Here is a 16,543-nt window from a genome sequence, read left to right as displayed (position 1 = left end):
TTGTTTCATTGTTTGTCAATTGCGGTTTTCAGAAGACTTCACTCACAGTGGGACCATTCAGCAAACTCTCATCAGAAACGATGTTATACCCTTTTTGTTTTAACACATTTGTCAAAACATGTATTTTTCTATGAGCTGTGTAAATCTTCTACCAGTTGCCAACAAATGTGACATATTTTGCTAAACAACAGGGCCCTAGAATCATCAGAGGTCTGAGTTCCTGTACAGGGTATTTGTTCACCTGACCTGTCTATCTCTTTATGCACACTCAGAGTGGTGTTAGCTGTGCTATTTGTCTGCTTACCTCTTTTTACAGTAGCGGGTTTCTTTTTGATCACTTTCACACTGTGTACCTCCACATCTGAGGGGTCCTCAATAACCCGCTGTCTTTTACAAGCAGGGTTCCGTTTAGGTGTCACCACCTGCTCGTCGTCAGTTGAATCTTGAGCAGCATGGGCTGTCTTAATGCGTGCTTTTCTCGGTTCTCCACAACTGAATTGTACTTTTTTTTTCAAAAGTGTCTGTGGTCAGTGTGGATGGCGACTGTTGGACATGTCGTAGACCCATAGCTTCCTTATCAACACGTCCTGTTTTCTTCAGAAGTGGGCCCCTTGGCCTCTGTAGGGGGCCTGCTTGCCCTGTCCGCAAAGCGTTTTCAGCTATGAGAAACACATAGAAGGTGTTATGGTGTCTTGCTTTGTACCGTAACTTTCATGGCATTTGGAAAACAATAAACCAATGAATGTTACATACCACCATTAAAAGTTTGTTCTGAGACTTGGACAGGGTGGGGCCGTGCATAGGTATGCGGGTTAAAGGTTGCCTCGCCGGTCTCTGTCTCTGTTGTTTATTCCCAATGCGTTTATCCCCCACAACTGTCAACATGAAAAGTGAAAACAGACATTGATACCGTAACTTTACACATTATTTGTCATTATGTTTTAGAAGATACAATGTATAATTATTTCATAATATGAAATACCTTGTTCTATAAAATCTGAACGGCATTGTGTGGCTTTGAACACATTGCTCGGCCCTACCTTCAGAACTCACGCTTCCTGCGGTTTGGAAGGCGCTGTTGGCGGTGGACGCGTGGGGGGTTGTGAGTGCCACTCTGCGGGTCGAGCAGCTGGCTGTTTGGTCCAGCAGTGATGGCTCTGTTATTCTATGCTGCAGTATCTCCACTCTTTGCAAGTCCACAGCCGGTAATTTCGCTGAAATAATACAAGCATATATACATTAACTATGTACCATGTACTAATACTTTTGAACCAGACTATATTACTATACATACCCAGCCCCAATACCCCTGTTTCTGAATTATACTTACCATCAATACATGATACTAGTTCCAGTAGTTCTGTCTCGTCAAAGAGGTCCCAGTCAGTTGACATGATGAACACGGTGGTGGTTAATATTTTGTTGAAAATGTGCAGTGGTATAGCAACGAAAATGACATGGAAATGGGACAAACGGTGATGCTTATTTATTGGGCCAGAATGTGTGTGCATTTTACATTACAGTATCATCACTTGGCAAGGTCATCTTACATTTGTAACCTGCTGGAGCCATCTAAGTGAAGCCTCTTGGTCAAGGGTACAACCGCATTGCTACACCTGTGGCTACTCCACAGGGCTACCTATTTTAAAACCCAACCAATTTCACAACTTGTATTCCGTAACACATTCCGAGCAACCGCCAAAAATGTTTACACTCCCCCCCCAACCCCAAAGGTTTGAGAAAAAAATATATACACGCTTCCAACTCCGCCTACCCCCACATGGACATGCAGAAATTGAAAACATGTCATCAGGTCGGCTCGGCCAGCTCTCAGCTAACATCTGGAAGGATCCCTGCTCGCTATGGAAACACCGACCAAGAAGAGCTCCCCTAACGGCCACGCCACTGATGCCCACTCTGCTGATGACGATACTGGGGCCCCAAGCACAAAACTTAGAAGGACTGGAGGTACAGACACAAAAGAGGTAAAACTTTATTTTCCTTAGCAAAAATGTGTTTAGAATATTATTATTATTTTTAAACTTTTACCGTTGTTTACAAACTGTTAGGTTGTATGAGTGAATTTAAATTATTTTTTTTCTTATTTGTTTGTTTAACAACAGACAGGTGTAGGTATCCCACCCCTGAGCCCCAGTGAAGCTGCCCAGATGTCTGATGAAGATGAAGGCGTCAACACTGCTAATGAGTCTGATGATGATGATGACGAGCACCCTGACCATGGCAGTGAGGATGAAACCAGCACCTCTGACACTGACGGGGAAGTTGGGCAATCAGACGAAAGACTTGTGACTTGTTAGAAAGTGTGGATGAGAAAGTAATGCAAATAGTTGAGAAGGTTATAAAAAACAAGGCTTATCAAGTGTTTTACAAACATAAATAAAATACTGTTTGTGTCTGCTCTGCTTTTCTGTGCAATAAGACATTATATTTTCATTCCTATATTTTTTCAGAGAAAGAAACCCCCGGGGCCCCTGGAATTACGTTTATGTATGTTTGAGGAATCTATGCTTGAAGATGTCATCCTCACTCTAATAGCTCACAAGTTTGGTGATTTGTATGATACTGGTAATTCTGATGTGAAATCACTAGTTGCTGATGTTGAGAAAACAGTGGCGTCCCTCCCCAATGTGCTCAAGAGAATGTTGTATAAAGAGACACAGGCTGGTGAATCTGCTTTTACATCTGTCCAAAAAGTTCTGCAGAGTTATTTTGGAAATACTATCCCTATCATGACCAAACCCAATTTCTACACTGTGCTAGACAGAATAGCCATGATCAGTGTCACAGCCCTGGCCAATAAACAAGTAGAGGGAGTAGCTAGTGCAGTACAGTTCAGTTGTTTCTTCCTGGCTGCTGTAGGTGTTGGGGAAGTGGGATCATTGGTCACCCAAGTCAGTATCTAATCTCACTGTCTACATCTGACCTGATGCCTTGTTGTCATTTTTAGAGCTGTCACAATAAAAGATTGACATTGAAATATATTTTACTGAGTCTCATTTTTTGAATGTCTACACTGTACCACCCCAAAAATAATCATAAAATATATAACCAAAATCATCACACACACATCACTAAACACACCATCAGGGTGAGATGGCAGCAAACACTTGAGATGACCTGTGCCCTTTCCAAAATGCCTGTAATCTAACAAGATGGAGGTCATCCAAACAAGATGGCGGTCAGGAGAGGGTCAAAGGGTAAAACCTGTATCCTTACAAGATGGCTGACTGGAGAGGGTCAAAGAGTAAAGGGTAGGGGTGGGGCTTCCAGCTGTCACTTACAAGATGGCTGACTGGAGAGGGTCAAAGGGTAAAGGGTAGGGGCGGGGCTTCCAGCTGTCACGTTGACATGAAATGCCATTATCACTACTATGGATATGTGTTGATTGAATCTTTGTTTTTATTACATTAACAATCTAGTAATTAAAATAATGTAAGGTATTGGTGTCTTTAATAAAGTATAGTTTTCTAATTTTACATGTGAGATACAAGTTAGTGTACCACCACATATTGAAATTGTTTTCCAAAGATCCTTTCAAATAAAATGGACAATTTCAAAACAAAATCTAAATCATGTTGAGGGCATCAGCTCTGGTAGACAATATTTACAACTACAATAAAGCTATTGAGATATTTTAATAGTTCCCAATTGTCACTTTGTATATATAGTATATTTTCATGAATTTTTGACAACCAATGTAAAGCTGTTCCATTCAGTTTTTCTCATGAATGTTTTAAAAGCAGCATTTGTATAGCTGTAATATTGTTATCTACTTGTTAGTACATTTGTTCTAATCATTAATAGTCTTGAAGCATGCCTAGTGTGAAATACATAGAGGCACTAAACTATCTCAGTCAAGTGAAAATAGGTACACTTCATAGAATGGGATTTTTTAGAAACCCACAATACTGCTATTTTTATATACAATATTACATGGTTTACCTCGTAAGGCCATGACTTTATGACCACATATTACCTTTGATAGCTTATTTGCTCTATAATAAAGTGAATATGTTTAATTCACATGAAGGAATCAAGAGCATCTCTAACCTGTAGATACCCAATGAAGTTTAGACCAACAATTATTTACTGCATTTGGAAAAGCTTTGAGAAGCAGCCAGAGCAGCAGTTTCCACCCCAAGAGTGAGAGGACAGTGTAGCAGCTTTGGTTTGAAATCATCTACAGCAGTGGTTCCCAAACCTGTCCTGGGGGACCCCGTACCCTGCTGGTTTTTGTTCCAACCGAGCTCTCAATTACTTAATTGAACCTTAATTGAAGTAACAATCTGCTTATATTTTACTTTTTAAAGTGTGTAAGAAAATTGTTGTTTCTTCAATACGTTTTTTAAATATAATTCTATACTTAACTTAAAACCCCTACTGTTTAAAATAATTAAAAGTCTCTGATTTAGGAAATTATTAGTTCAATTAAGGATTCAATTAAGTAATTGAGAGCTCGGTTGGAACAAAAACCAGCAGGGTAGGGGGTCCCCCAGGACCGGTTTGGGAATCACTGTTCTAGGCTGTGTCTCGCATGTACCACCTTTTAAAATCTCAATTTGACTTCCTATTAAAAGTTACAAAGTGAGAGGGATTTAACCAAATATGAAGAACTATTTTAATTAAACCTTAATCATTTTTGCCATTATAAATAATCTGAATACCTAAACTGTGCACATAGCCACCGCATAGTCAGAAATGGTTTTATTTAAAGTGACTTTTGACTTTACAGAAAACTAAGTTGAATACCTACAATGTCCACATAACAGAAATATTTACACAGAAATGTGTTTCCTTATGAGACTAGTGAAGTAAGGCTTAAAAGTGATAATAATAAAAAGAAATGTGTCAATATTAGGCTCTTAAATGGAACTGTATAGAAACAACTCATTTGCGCTATTAAAATAAGAAAACTGAATATGGCACACAAAAACTGTGCGGCAATAATCAAACTGCTCTTAATAAAAAGCCATGAAACCCTGTATGATAACATATTCCTTGCTTTGTTGTTATTCTTAGTTTTTTCTCTGGTTTAGTGTCCTGGAAAAGAACAGCACATACTTATCAGATTGGGTGTGAAACGGCAGAGCCCTGAACACTATGTTCTAGATAAGGCCCTACAACCAGGGATGGCCATATCAACCCCACGACAGTGCCAGAGTTTTGTAGCAGGCCTACAAACCCAGTACTCAGAGTGTTTGTTTGTTTTTTACTAAAAATGTTTTTATTCAAAACAGTCCTATATTTTCTCACTTTATATTGATACATGATATGTACATTAAGTAAAAAAATAAAACACACTTTGATGCTGTGGTATTGCATGAGCATGTCTCCTCTTCTCTATGCATTATATCTGCTTAGAAATGTTCAGTCCTGATCATTTATACAATCTCATTCTTAAACATGACCTATTTATCTAAATTGTGTATCTAAAAACATGTTTATACTGGTTTATCCACAGAGAGAGATATGTTTGGCACAAGTATTCTTCTAGCACATGTACACCTAACAAAGAAACATAAAATGACATGATGTTAAAACATGACGTATATAGAACATTAAGCGATATAACACTTTGTATTGCACTTATGTTGTAAGTCGCCCTGGATAATGGCGTCTGCCAAGAAATAAAAATAATAATAATAATAATAACACTATGGCAGTGGTTCTCAAACCTGTCCTGGACTACCACCTGTCCTGCTGGTTTTTGTTCCAACCGAGCTCTCAATTACTTAATTGAACCCTTAATTGAACTAATAATTTCCTAACTCAGAGCATTTTAATAATTTTTAATAGGGGTTTTAAATTAATTAATTAATTAATTAATTAATTAATGAAATTAATCTGAAGACTTACCTAAAAACTGTCGCTGATGTTGTTTCCGGCCATTGTTGATCTTTAGTCTTAAATCGAAAGGTCAGTATGGATCTGTCGAGCTGAAGACCTGACCTTCATACTTATACAGCTGTCCATATGCCGGAGCTGTTTGTAAGGCATTGTTCTGGTCTGGACTTTGTGCCGCCCCGTTACAAATTAACATATCAAAACCGACCAATAAAATGGCACTGCATCAAATTTCAAATAGAAACCAAGATGGAGCCGATCTCTCTCCTCTCAACTCTAAACTTTTATTAGAACCTTTTTGGCTCTCAAAAAAACATTTTTAAATCATCTAGACCTATAGTCAACAACCACTAAGAATATTTCAGGCCTTTATAAGAGCTAAAAAACAACTTGAACCAAGAAAATAACTATAAAGATCTAAAATAACCATCGCTCTAATAGTTTTTACAGTGATTTTTTTTTTCTTTTTTTTTAATTAGCTATGCTTTGTTTGGTATTAAACAAGTCACAAACTACTCAGAACAGCGTTTATCACCGCAAAAGAGATATTTGGGTTTATTTTACAAAGCTTATAAATTATATAGGTAAAAAGTATTCTGAATGTTTTGATATCACACGTCATACCTACTGTTGTCTGACCCACCTCCCGCAGTATGAGCGATTTAGCCTTGAGTGATGTGATCTATTTAGCATTGAGTGCTGTGAGCTATTTAGCATTGATTGATCAGTTGTTTTTATTTTTTAAACGATGCCTTATCATTAGGTATTGAGACAGCTAAAATACATTAAAAGCACATCATTATCTTAAGTCTAACTCTTACGAGCTTTAAGACCCTAGAATGTATTTAAGTAAAACGAATGAACACATTATGTGAGAGAGCTAATATAAAATAAAATATAACCACAGCTTTTTTTTTTTTTTTTTACAAAAACAATTAACCTATACAGACACACACACACACACACACACACACACACACTTTTTTAATTTTAATTTTAGGACCTGGGACCATTACAGACAACAGACCTTGTTGATCTTATAAAATGATTGGGCGAGAGAGACAGACAAAGACAGAGACAGAGACAGAGTGGATAAGATAAACACCCTATTCAAAACTGGCATTGTTAAGACCTGGGACCATTACAGACAACAGAAATTGTTGATCTTATTAACGGTTTAGATTTCCTAAACCATTACATGTATATTAAAAAAAAACACTACAGGAGGATCTGACCCATTCACACTCTACAGTTGACCAACAAGAACAACAAGAACAACAGGGTTTTAGGGCTGGCCTTGTTGTTCAGGGTTTTATGGGTGTACACTTTCTGCCGGAAATGACGTAGGAATAATTAAGGAAATAACTCTACCTAAAATCACGCCCCCCAATTATTTTTAAATGTTCCCAAATTTTCAGCATCTACCACATTGCTGGGGAGTTTCTTACAGATTGTGACTACTCTCTGTGAAAAGAAGCGTCTCCTGTTTTCTGGTTTTGAATGCCTTGTAGCCCAATTTCCATTTGTGTCCCCGGGTGCGTATGTCCCTGCTGATCTAGAAAAGCTCCTCTGGTTTGATAGGGTCGATGCCCTTCATGATTTTGAAGACTTGGATCAAGTCCCCACGTAGTCTCCTCTGTTCCAGGGTGAAAAGGTTCAGTTCCCTCAGTCTCTCTGAGTAGGACATTCCCTTCAGACCTGGAATAAGTCTGGTTGCTCTCCTCTGAACTGCCTCTAGAGCATCAATATCCTTCTTGAAGTGTGGAGCCCAGAACTGTACACAGTATTCCAGATGAGGTGTAACTAGTGCATTGTACAGTCTTAACATTACTTCTGTAGCGTTATGTTGGGTGTATTTTGATAAGAGCATTTTAGCTCTGAGCTGAAGCACTGATCTAAAGAAGACCTCTCCTCCCCCAAAGTTATCAGATTTCCTTAACTCATCAGCTTGGAACTGGTTTACATCAAAGTGACAGTTTTGGGGAGGATGGCACCGAGAAGAGGCCAAATAATTTGGAATCCTGCTATGAGATGTCTGGAGAAAGGGGCCTGTAGGTAATAAAAAACTCTTTGAAATGGACGAGAGCCGAAATCCAGACACAGAGCTACGAACCCAGGCCAACCGGCATTTCCAAACGATGTCATGGATTGACATCAGTCATAAATCAAGCCCCCCTCCAATAGGACACTGGGGGCTGAAACCGAAATCCAATCTCAAAAACTCAAGAACTAATCACCTATTGATCTGACAGACGTATAAAGAACAGTGCACGGCCTCTTTTTTCTCTCTCTCTCACCTGAACCAGAAACTCGCTGCCACAGCTCAACCTGTAGCTCTGTTGCCCGAACCGGAACCAGAAACCAACCAAGTCTTTGCCGGCAACAGAAGAGTTAAACTGGGAGAAGGAGATTGAGCCGTACGAAGAATTCTTTTAAAGGACTTTATTAAATAAAGAACTTTACAGACTGCGCATGCCCGCCTGTGCCCACCTGATCAGTGGAGTTTTACAGCTGGACAATTGACTAAGTCGACTGAATACGAAAGTGTCAGTCATTTAAATAGCTATTGAGTCTTAAGAAACTTGACCCTTGGAACAAACAGGGCCCTGCTTTCCTCAAAGACTTTGTCTTCAAGTAACTACGGTGGAAACCCTGCTTACAAAAAAGATTTTGTGCACAACCTTGGAGCCTTCAAACCAGTGGAAAATCTGTTTGGAAAAGACTCTACTTTCGCGAAACCCCAACTTCCAGGTGCATCGACTGAGTGGAAGTTCTTGGACAAAGCCGAACCGGACTGCCTTTGTTCCAAACCACACGGACCTCGTGCCGTGTGCTGTTATCTGAGCCCGAAGACAGAGGACTCTCTGCGACGAAGTTCAGATAAGTTTAACAGTTTGGAGTTTGTGATTCATGACATTTGAGAAATCAATTAGAAATGTTAATCTGTGATTCATAACTCTAGAATGTGTAATACCATTTAGTTTTGCTTAAATATAAATGTGTGTTGCATTAAACTGTTTTGTTGATAATTTTAGAAATAAAATCTGTCAACGCCGAGAAATATCTTCTCATTCCTGTTTAACTGTTTAGTCTGAAATTGACACAAGTTAATAGACACCAGATTATAGGTGGCCCTGCCTATCCTTAATCATTGAATAATAATCAGTTAATGGAAATTGTGGTAACAAGTAATGATAGGATCTTTCTCGGCACCTAAACGTAAATGAGACTGATATATATATAATGAGAAGTTACCTGACATAAATACTAACCTGCGTAGTTATTTAATGTCTGACTAACAATACTAATGAGAGAGTCACCTTCGTCTTACTAACCGGTATTGTAGTCAATGTGTTTATAACCTTTTTTGTTTGTGTGTTATCATATGCGATCCCATGGTCTTTGATTTGGTCACGGAAGTGATTTGTCTTTGATTTGTTGATTTAGAGTTGAATTTTAATTAGTTTTTCCCTTTTGTATAATTAGTGTAGTGCTACATTTAGTCTTTGTTTTTGAATAAATTTGACAATTTATATCTTTGGAATTGGTGTCTGCGTCCAATTATTACAGAAATTGAGTTCTACAAGATTCCAGGATTCGTGATAAGGTGATACTATAAATTCTCTTCTTAAATTGAAATTTATAAGTGTACCTTACACTACACTTCCCTTGTTTTAAATTCTACACTTTTCTACACTTACTTCATCTAGTTCTATTCCTCCCATAGTGTAATTATAGTGGACATTTTTGTTACCTGCATGTATTACTTTACACTTGTCCAAATTTAATTTCATCTGCCAGGTGTCGGCCCATAACTGAATGTTATCCAAGTCCCTTTGAATAGCCTGTGCTGCCGAGATTGTATCTGCTGAGCCACCTATTTTAGTATCATCGGCAAATTTGACAAGTTTGCTAACTATCCCAGTGTCCAGATCATTAATATAGATTAGAAAAAGCAAAGGCCCTAGTACTGATCCCTGTGGAACTCCACTAACAACCTCACTCCAGCAACTCCTCTAATCGACACCCTCTGTTTCCTATACATCAACCAGTTCATAATCCATCTACTTACATTACCCTGAATGCCTACAGGTTCCAATTTGAGGATCAGTCTTTGGTGTGGAACCTTATCACAAGCTTTCTGAAAATCTAAGTATATCATATGCTTTCACATAATCTACAGCTGCGTGTTCAAAATGTTTTAATACATTTGTAAGACATGATCTGCCTCGTCTAAACCCATGTTGACTATCTCCAAGAATATGGTTTTCATTAAGATGCTCCTCTATTTTCTGTCTAAACATTTTTCCCAACATTTTACAGGTCATGCAGGTGAGACTGATTGGTCTGTAATTTCCTGGCTCAGTTTTGTCCCCTTTCTTGTGGATTGGTATGACATTTGCTGTCTTCCAGTCAGTTGGCACATCCCCTGTTCTAAGTGTCATTTGGAATATTTGACTTAGCGGCCTATAAATAATTTCCATCATTTCTTTAATTACTATTGGAAATATACCATCTGGCACAAATGATTTGTTTGTTTTTAATTCTGCTAGTCCCTTTAGTACCTCCTCCTCATTTATCCTGATCTCCCTTAGGATTTGACTGGACTGATTGTTAACCTGTGGCATGTTATCTGTCTTTTCATTTGTAAAAAACTCTGTGAAATACTCATTTAGAACATTTGCTACATCTTGTTCATTTTCCAAGATTATTATTATTATTTTTTATTTTATTTTTATTTCTTGGCAGACGCCCTTATCCAGGGCGACTCACAACATAAGTGCAAAACAAAGTGCAAAAATACAGTTAAGTACAAGGCATCAATCATTACAAATTCAAGTTCAACATAGTAATACAAAATACATTTTACAAATTCCAATTTACAATTTACACAAGTACAGTAAGTGAGGTCCTACATCCTAGAAGGTGAAAGCTAAGTACTGTCAAGATGTAGGGTCACAGTCAAGGGCAACGGGAAAGGGAGCAAGGAGGAAAACAATTAAAAGCACAAGGGGCATAATAAAACTGTGAAGTGCTATCTAGCAGGGATAAAAGGACTAATATTACAAGTACTGTCGGAAAAGATGAGTCTTGAGTAAGCGCCGGAATGAGGTCAAGGACTCTGCCATTTTGACTTCGGTGGGCAGGTCGTTCCACCATTTAGGGGCCAGGGATGAGAAGGAGTGGGCTCTGGAGGAAGGAGAGTGGAGAGGAGGCAGAGTTAGTCTTCTGGCACTGGAGGAACGCAGTGGTCTGGAGGGGATGTATGGAGAGACGAGTGTCTGAAGGTAGCTTGGTGCAGTGTGGTCGAGACAGCGGTAGGTGAGGGTCAGTGTCTTGAACTGAATTGCGTGCCGGTATCGAGAGCCAGTGGAGTTAGCGGAGCAGTGGAGTAGCGTGTGCGAATCGTGGCAGAGAGAATACCAGACGACCCCCAGAGTTCTGGATGAGCTGGAGTGGGCGGGTAGTAGATGCAGGCAGGCCGGCCAGGAGGGAGTTGCAGTAGTCCAGGCGGGAGAGGACCAGGGACCGGACGAGCAACTGAGTCGAGTAGTCGGTGAGGACGGGACAGATCCGGCATATGTTGCTCAGGAAGAATCTACAGGTGCGTGTCAGCGTGGTGATGTGCTGGGTGTAGGAGAGCAGAGGATCAAGGGTGATTTTTAGCGGAAGAAGAAGTAGAGAGTGTGGTGGATTCCAAGGGGATCGAGATGGGGAGGTCAGCAGAAGGTGAGGAAGAGTCGGGGAAAAACAGGAGATCTGATTTGGAGAGGCTGAGCTTGAGGTGGTGTGAGTGCATCCAGGCGGAAATAGCGGACAAGCAGGAAGAGATGCGAGAGGGTATCAGAGGGTCGGAAGAGGAGAAAGACAGGAAGATCTGGGCATCATCAGTGTAGAAGTGGTAGGAGAAACCATGGGATGTGATGAGGGGGCCCAGGGAGTGAGTGTAGAGAGAGATACTTCCATTTTTGCCCTTTATCTGTTTCACTTCCTCCCTTATTGTCCTCTTGTTGTTGTAATATTCAAATGAGCCGCAGAGACGATATTCTCACAGCCAACAATGCTCCCTACATCCAGTGCACACTCTTCTACCATCACCAGGTCCTGTGACACAATCTTTAAACCATTTCTCCTTGTAAGTGTTTCAAAACTATATCGCTGAGGAGGTCTACCCCCGGTGAAGCCATACTGGTCCGCAGGGTAAACGAAACAATACCTTAAAAAACGATGTAAGTATGTATGATGGACGTAACATATAAAGTTAACAAACTAACATAAAAAGAAAATTGAAAAAGAAACAGACAGTAGCGACTCCACTCACTCACTCACTCACCCAGTCCTCCCACCACCATTCACTCCACACACTCCCAGCATGCACTGAGAGAGAGAGAGAAAGAGAGAGAGAGAGAGATAGGCATGATAAAGACACATGTAATACATAATTTACAGATTATTGGATGAATCCAACAATCGTCAAACTCGTGGGCAGAGGTGATTCTAGAGTATGTGGGGACCCCAGGCAAAATAATTCCTGATGGTATTTTCCCCCGTGAGAGTGGGGGGGGTGCGGCGGAGTTTTCTTCCATGAGAGCAGGGGGTGGGGGTCCGGCGGAGCATTCTCCCGTGAGACCGGGGCGGGGGGTTGAGTATAAACTGTTACATTACACATTTCCTATGAGCAACCATTCATATGCACCTGGCCATCTCCTGGTTAATGGTGGAATGTGGCTGTCTCTGGGTCTGTCCTTGAACATCTGTCTGCTGTTGCATCTGATATTGCTGATGCAGTGACACTGAACTCCCTGAACTGACCCTGATTAATAGTCTGGCTCAGCACAGAGATGAGGCTATGTGCTGCCGAAACCACCTGTGAATATTCACTCTGCTAAACACAAACTGAACATTAGCTGGATATAGGGGCAAAAAGGGAAAAGCATTAACTTTGTCCAACTTGTCCAATTAATAGTTCTATCTTAATTAGACAGCTAGTTTGGAACATGGTTAGGGTAATTTAGATACAATCAAACATGTTTGACTGTTTGACCGTATCCGTAAACCCAAGTACCTAGCGTTAATTATTCTGTCTGTAATGGGAGTAATGTGATTTAAATCTCTTGTTTAGGTTCATAAATTACATAGGTAATCCAGAGGACTCCTGCAAGTGTGTCATCATGTCCTGGTGGATACGCGATTCCCTGGTCTAAATACAATTAAGTAACAGTAGCTAACATAAATTAAAAAGAAACATGACATTACATTGTTGGGTGTATATCTATACCAATTTTTTTTTTTTTGGTTTCACATTACTGCCGTGAAACACAATTAAATCAGTTGAAACAGACAAGCCTACCTAAAACGCGTTTGTTTGCATATATATATATATATATATATATATATACACACACTCACCTAAAGGATTATTAGGAACACCATACTAATACTGTGTTTGACCCCCTTTCGTCTTCAAAACTGCCTTAATTCTACATGGCATTGATTCAACAAGGTGCTGAAAGCATTCTTTAGAAATGTTGGCCCATATTGATAGGATAGCATCTTGCAGTTGATGGAGATTTGTGGGATGCACATCCAGGGCACGAAGCTCCCGTTCCACCACATCCCAAAGATGCTCTATTGGGTTGAGATCTGGTGACTGTGGGGGCCAGTTTAGTACAGTGAACTCATTGTCATGTTCAAGAAACCAATTTGAAATGATTCGACCTTTGTGACATGGTGCATTATCCTGCTGGAAGTAGCCATCATAGGATGGGTACATGGTGGCCATAAAGGGATGGACATGGTCAGAAACAATGCTCAGGTAGGCCGTGGCATTTAAACGATGCTCAGTTGGCACTAAGGGGCCTAAAGTGTGCCAAGAAAACATCCCCCACACCATTACACCACCACCACCAGCCTGCACAGTGGTAACAAGGCATGATGGATCCATGTTCTCATTCTGTTTACGCCAAATTCTGACTCTACCATCTGAATGTCTCAACAGAAATCGAGACTCATCAGACCAGGCAACATTTTTCCAGTCTTCAACTGTCCAATTTTGGTGAGCTTGTGCAAATTGTAGCCTCTTTTTCCTATTTGTAGTGGAGATGAGTGGTACCCGGTGGGGTCTTCTGCTGTTGTAGCCCATCCGCCTCAAGGTTGTACGTGTTGTGGCTTCACAAATGCTTTGCTGCCTACCTTGGTTGTAATGAGTGGTTATTTCAGTCAAAGTTGCTCTTCTATCAGCTTGAATCAGTCGGTCCATTCTCCTCTGACCTCTAGCATCAACAAGGCATTTTCGCCCACAGGACTGCCGCATACTGGATGTTTTTCCCTTTTCACACCATTCTTTGTAAACCCTAGAAATGGTTGTGCGTGAAAATCCCAGTAACTGAGCAGATTGTGAAATACTCAGACCGGCCCGTCTGGCACCAACAACCATGCCACGCTCAAATTGCTTAAATCACCTTTCTTTCCCATTCAGACATTCAGTTTGGAGTTCGGGGGATTGTCTTGACCAGGACCACACCCCTAAATGCATTGAAGCAACTGCCATGTGATTGGTTGTTTAGAAAATTGCATTAATGAGAAATTGAACAGGTGTTCCTAATAATCCTTTAGGTGAGTGTATATATACACACACACACAAACACACACACACACACACATACATACATATTTTGCTATATATAACTTCTGACATGTGTGACAATACTCATCATTATATACAGTACATCAGAAACCTGTTGGTTCATCAGTAGCACTCATAATTGCTGCAACTAAACTGAATATTTTTCAGCCTCATTTTAACAACCGTGTCCGTTTTTGTGTTTTTGAGTTACGGTGACAAATTATTGGTTAAAGTTTGCTCATGTGTTGTGGTCAGAACACGAAAATGCAACTTTGGGTTTACTAAAACACATACGGTCAAACTTTTCTCAACAGTTAGCAGTAGCTAGCTACATGCATGCAGTCTTACGATTAATTCCCTATAGCTAGTTCCTACTTATAAATTGTGAGGGGTATTACAATCTTATGCATCTGCCAACAAACCATGGAAATAGTTGGAAACACTTATGAATTACCTGTTGCCCAGAGTTTGGAGCTGGGGATGGTACCTGACAGCTCGCCATGTTTAAAGAATGCTAATGTGCTTACTCATGTGGGTACAATCATTTGTAAAGTAAGCGATTGGGCGCATAGTGGTGACGTTTCAGACCAGCCCACCCTGCTCACTGATTGGGATAAGAAGAACCGTCACTCAAACCTACTGGACCAATGGAGACCCATGATCCACGCCTCCCTGTAAATCCCGCCCTCATGACAAAACAGTGCCAAAACTCATAAACGAAACAAAAAAAATCGACAGCAAAGAAACTGGCGGCGAAAGCAAAGATTGCAGCATCGCAACCAAACACAGGGACTGCAGGCGAGCGCGTCAGAGTTTTGCTGTCGATTTAACATTTTTTGCTTTTAAGTTTTTTTTTTTTTGCTTTTGATATATATTTTTTTGTTAACAATTCTATACATTTTGCATTCGATAATTTTAATTTTGATCTCAACATTAATTTTTTCTCACTTTTTTTTGTTTACAATATTTTTGGGGGAATTCATTACTTATGGCACTAATTTGAGCTCATAGATATTAGTTTTCTATTTTTGTCACAAATAAATGATTATTGCACATCTGTGACTTGACCGTATCTTGCCTCTAAAAAGAGTCTTAAAAGAGAAACCAAATGACTTACGAGTTTTCAGTTCAACTGTTTATTTAGATTGACTGAAAAACCAAGCACATCAAATTATCTTACAGTCTACACTTAAAGCACATCTTGATTGTTTCCTTTCAAATCCATTGTGCTGGCGTACAGAGCCAAAATGATGAAAAGTGTGTTCTTGTCCAAATCTATATATATATTGCATGCACGCTGTACACGGGTTAAACAAGAATAGGTTTTAATTTATATATGACAGAATGTAATCTATTTCATGTGAACATTGACTTAATACAGAACCTCCTTGTAAAACAGATAGAGTTCTTGTGAAAACGCTGATGTATTTAGAGCTCATATCCTTCATTAATGTATATGGTGAACTTGCTGCTATTACTGGTGAACCTGTATTTCTAGATATATGCCTTTGGGCTGTGAGGGTGCCAGCCGGTGGGAGTCGAGTCTGCGGAGAACTGCTGGTTGGAGGACGCGGCTGCTGTAGTCTGTGCGCCTAGTACAATTGAGAGATCTAAACTGGATTACTACGGACAAAGGACAATCGAATTGACATCGTATCTGGGGTTGTATGCCCTAGTGGACTTACTTTGCGGGATCGACGATCTCAAGTTCCGTGGCGGCGGACGGCACATTGGGCTCCGGACCAAGCAGCACAGAGTGAGAGAAGCGAGGTAGAGGGTGAGAAAGGGACGTAAGCATTACGATCCGCGAGTGTGTGTGGAATAGCAACACTTACCTTGTGAGCGGGCCTGTTCTTTCCCTGAGTCTGTCCTTTCTTTCTCTCTCTCCCCCTTTGGTTGGTGTTGGCTGCGTGGACAAGCGGGTCCACTGGGGAGGAGTGCCGCTACGGAGGATCTTCATCCCCGCCCGGGACGGGAGTCGTGTCCAGGACTTGGTGCAAGCACCCTACCCTGGATTGTGCATCGGGACTATTTTTCCTTCTTTTAGCTTTT

The sequence above is a fragment of the Amia ocellicauda genome, chromosome 16 (assembly GCF_036373705.1).
Source record: "Amia ocellicauda isolate fAmiCal2 chromosome 16, fAmiCal2.hap1, whole genome shotgun sequence".
Lineage (NCBI taxonomy): Eukaryota > Metazoa > Chordata > Actinopteri > Amiiformes > Amiidae > Amia > Amia ocellicauda.
This window is presented reverse-complemented; position numbering follows the sequence as displayed.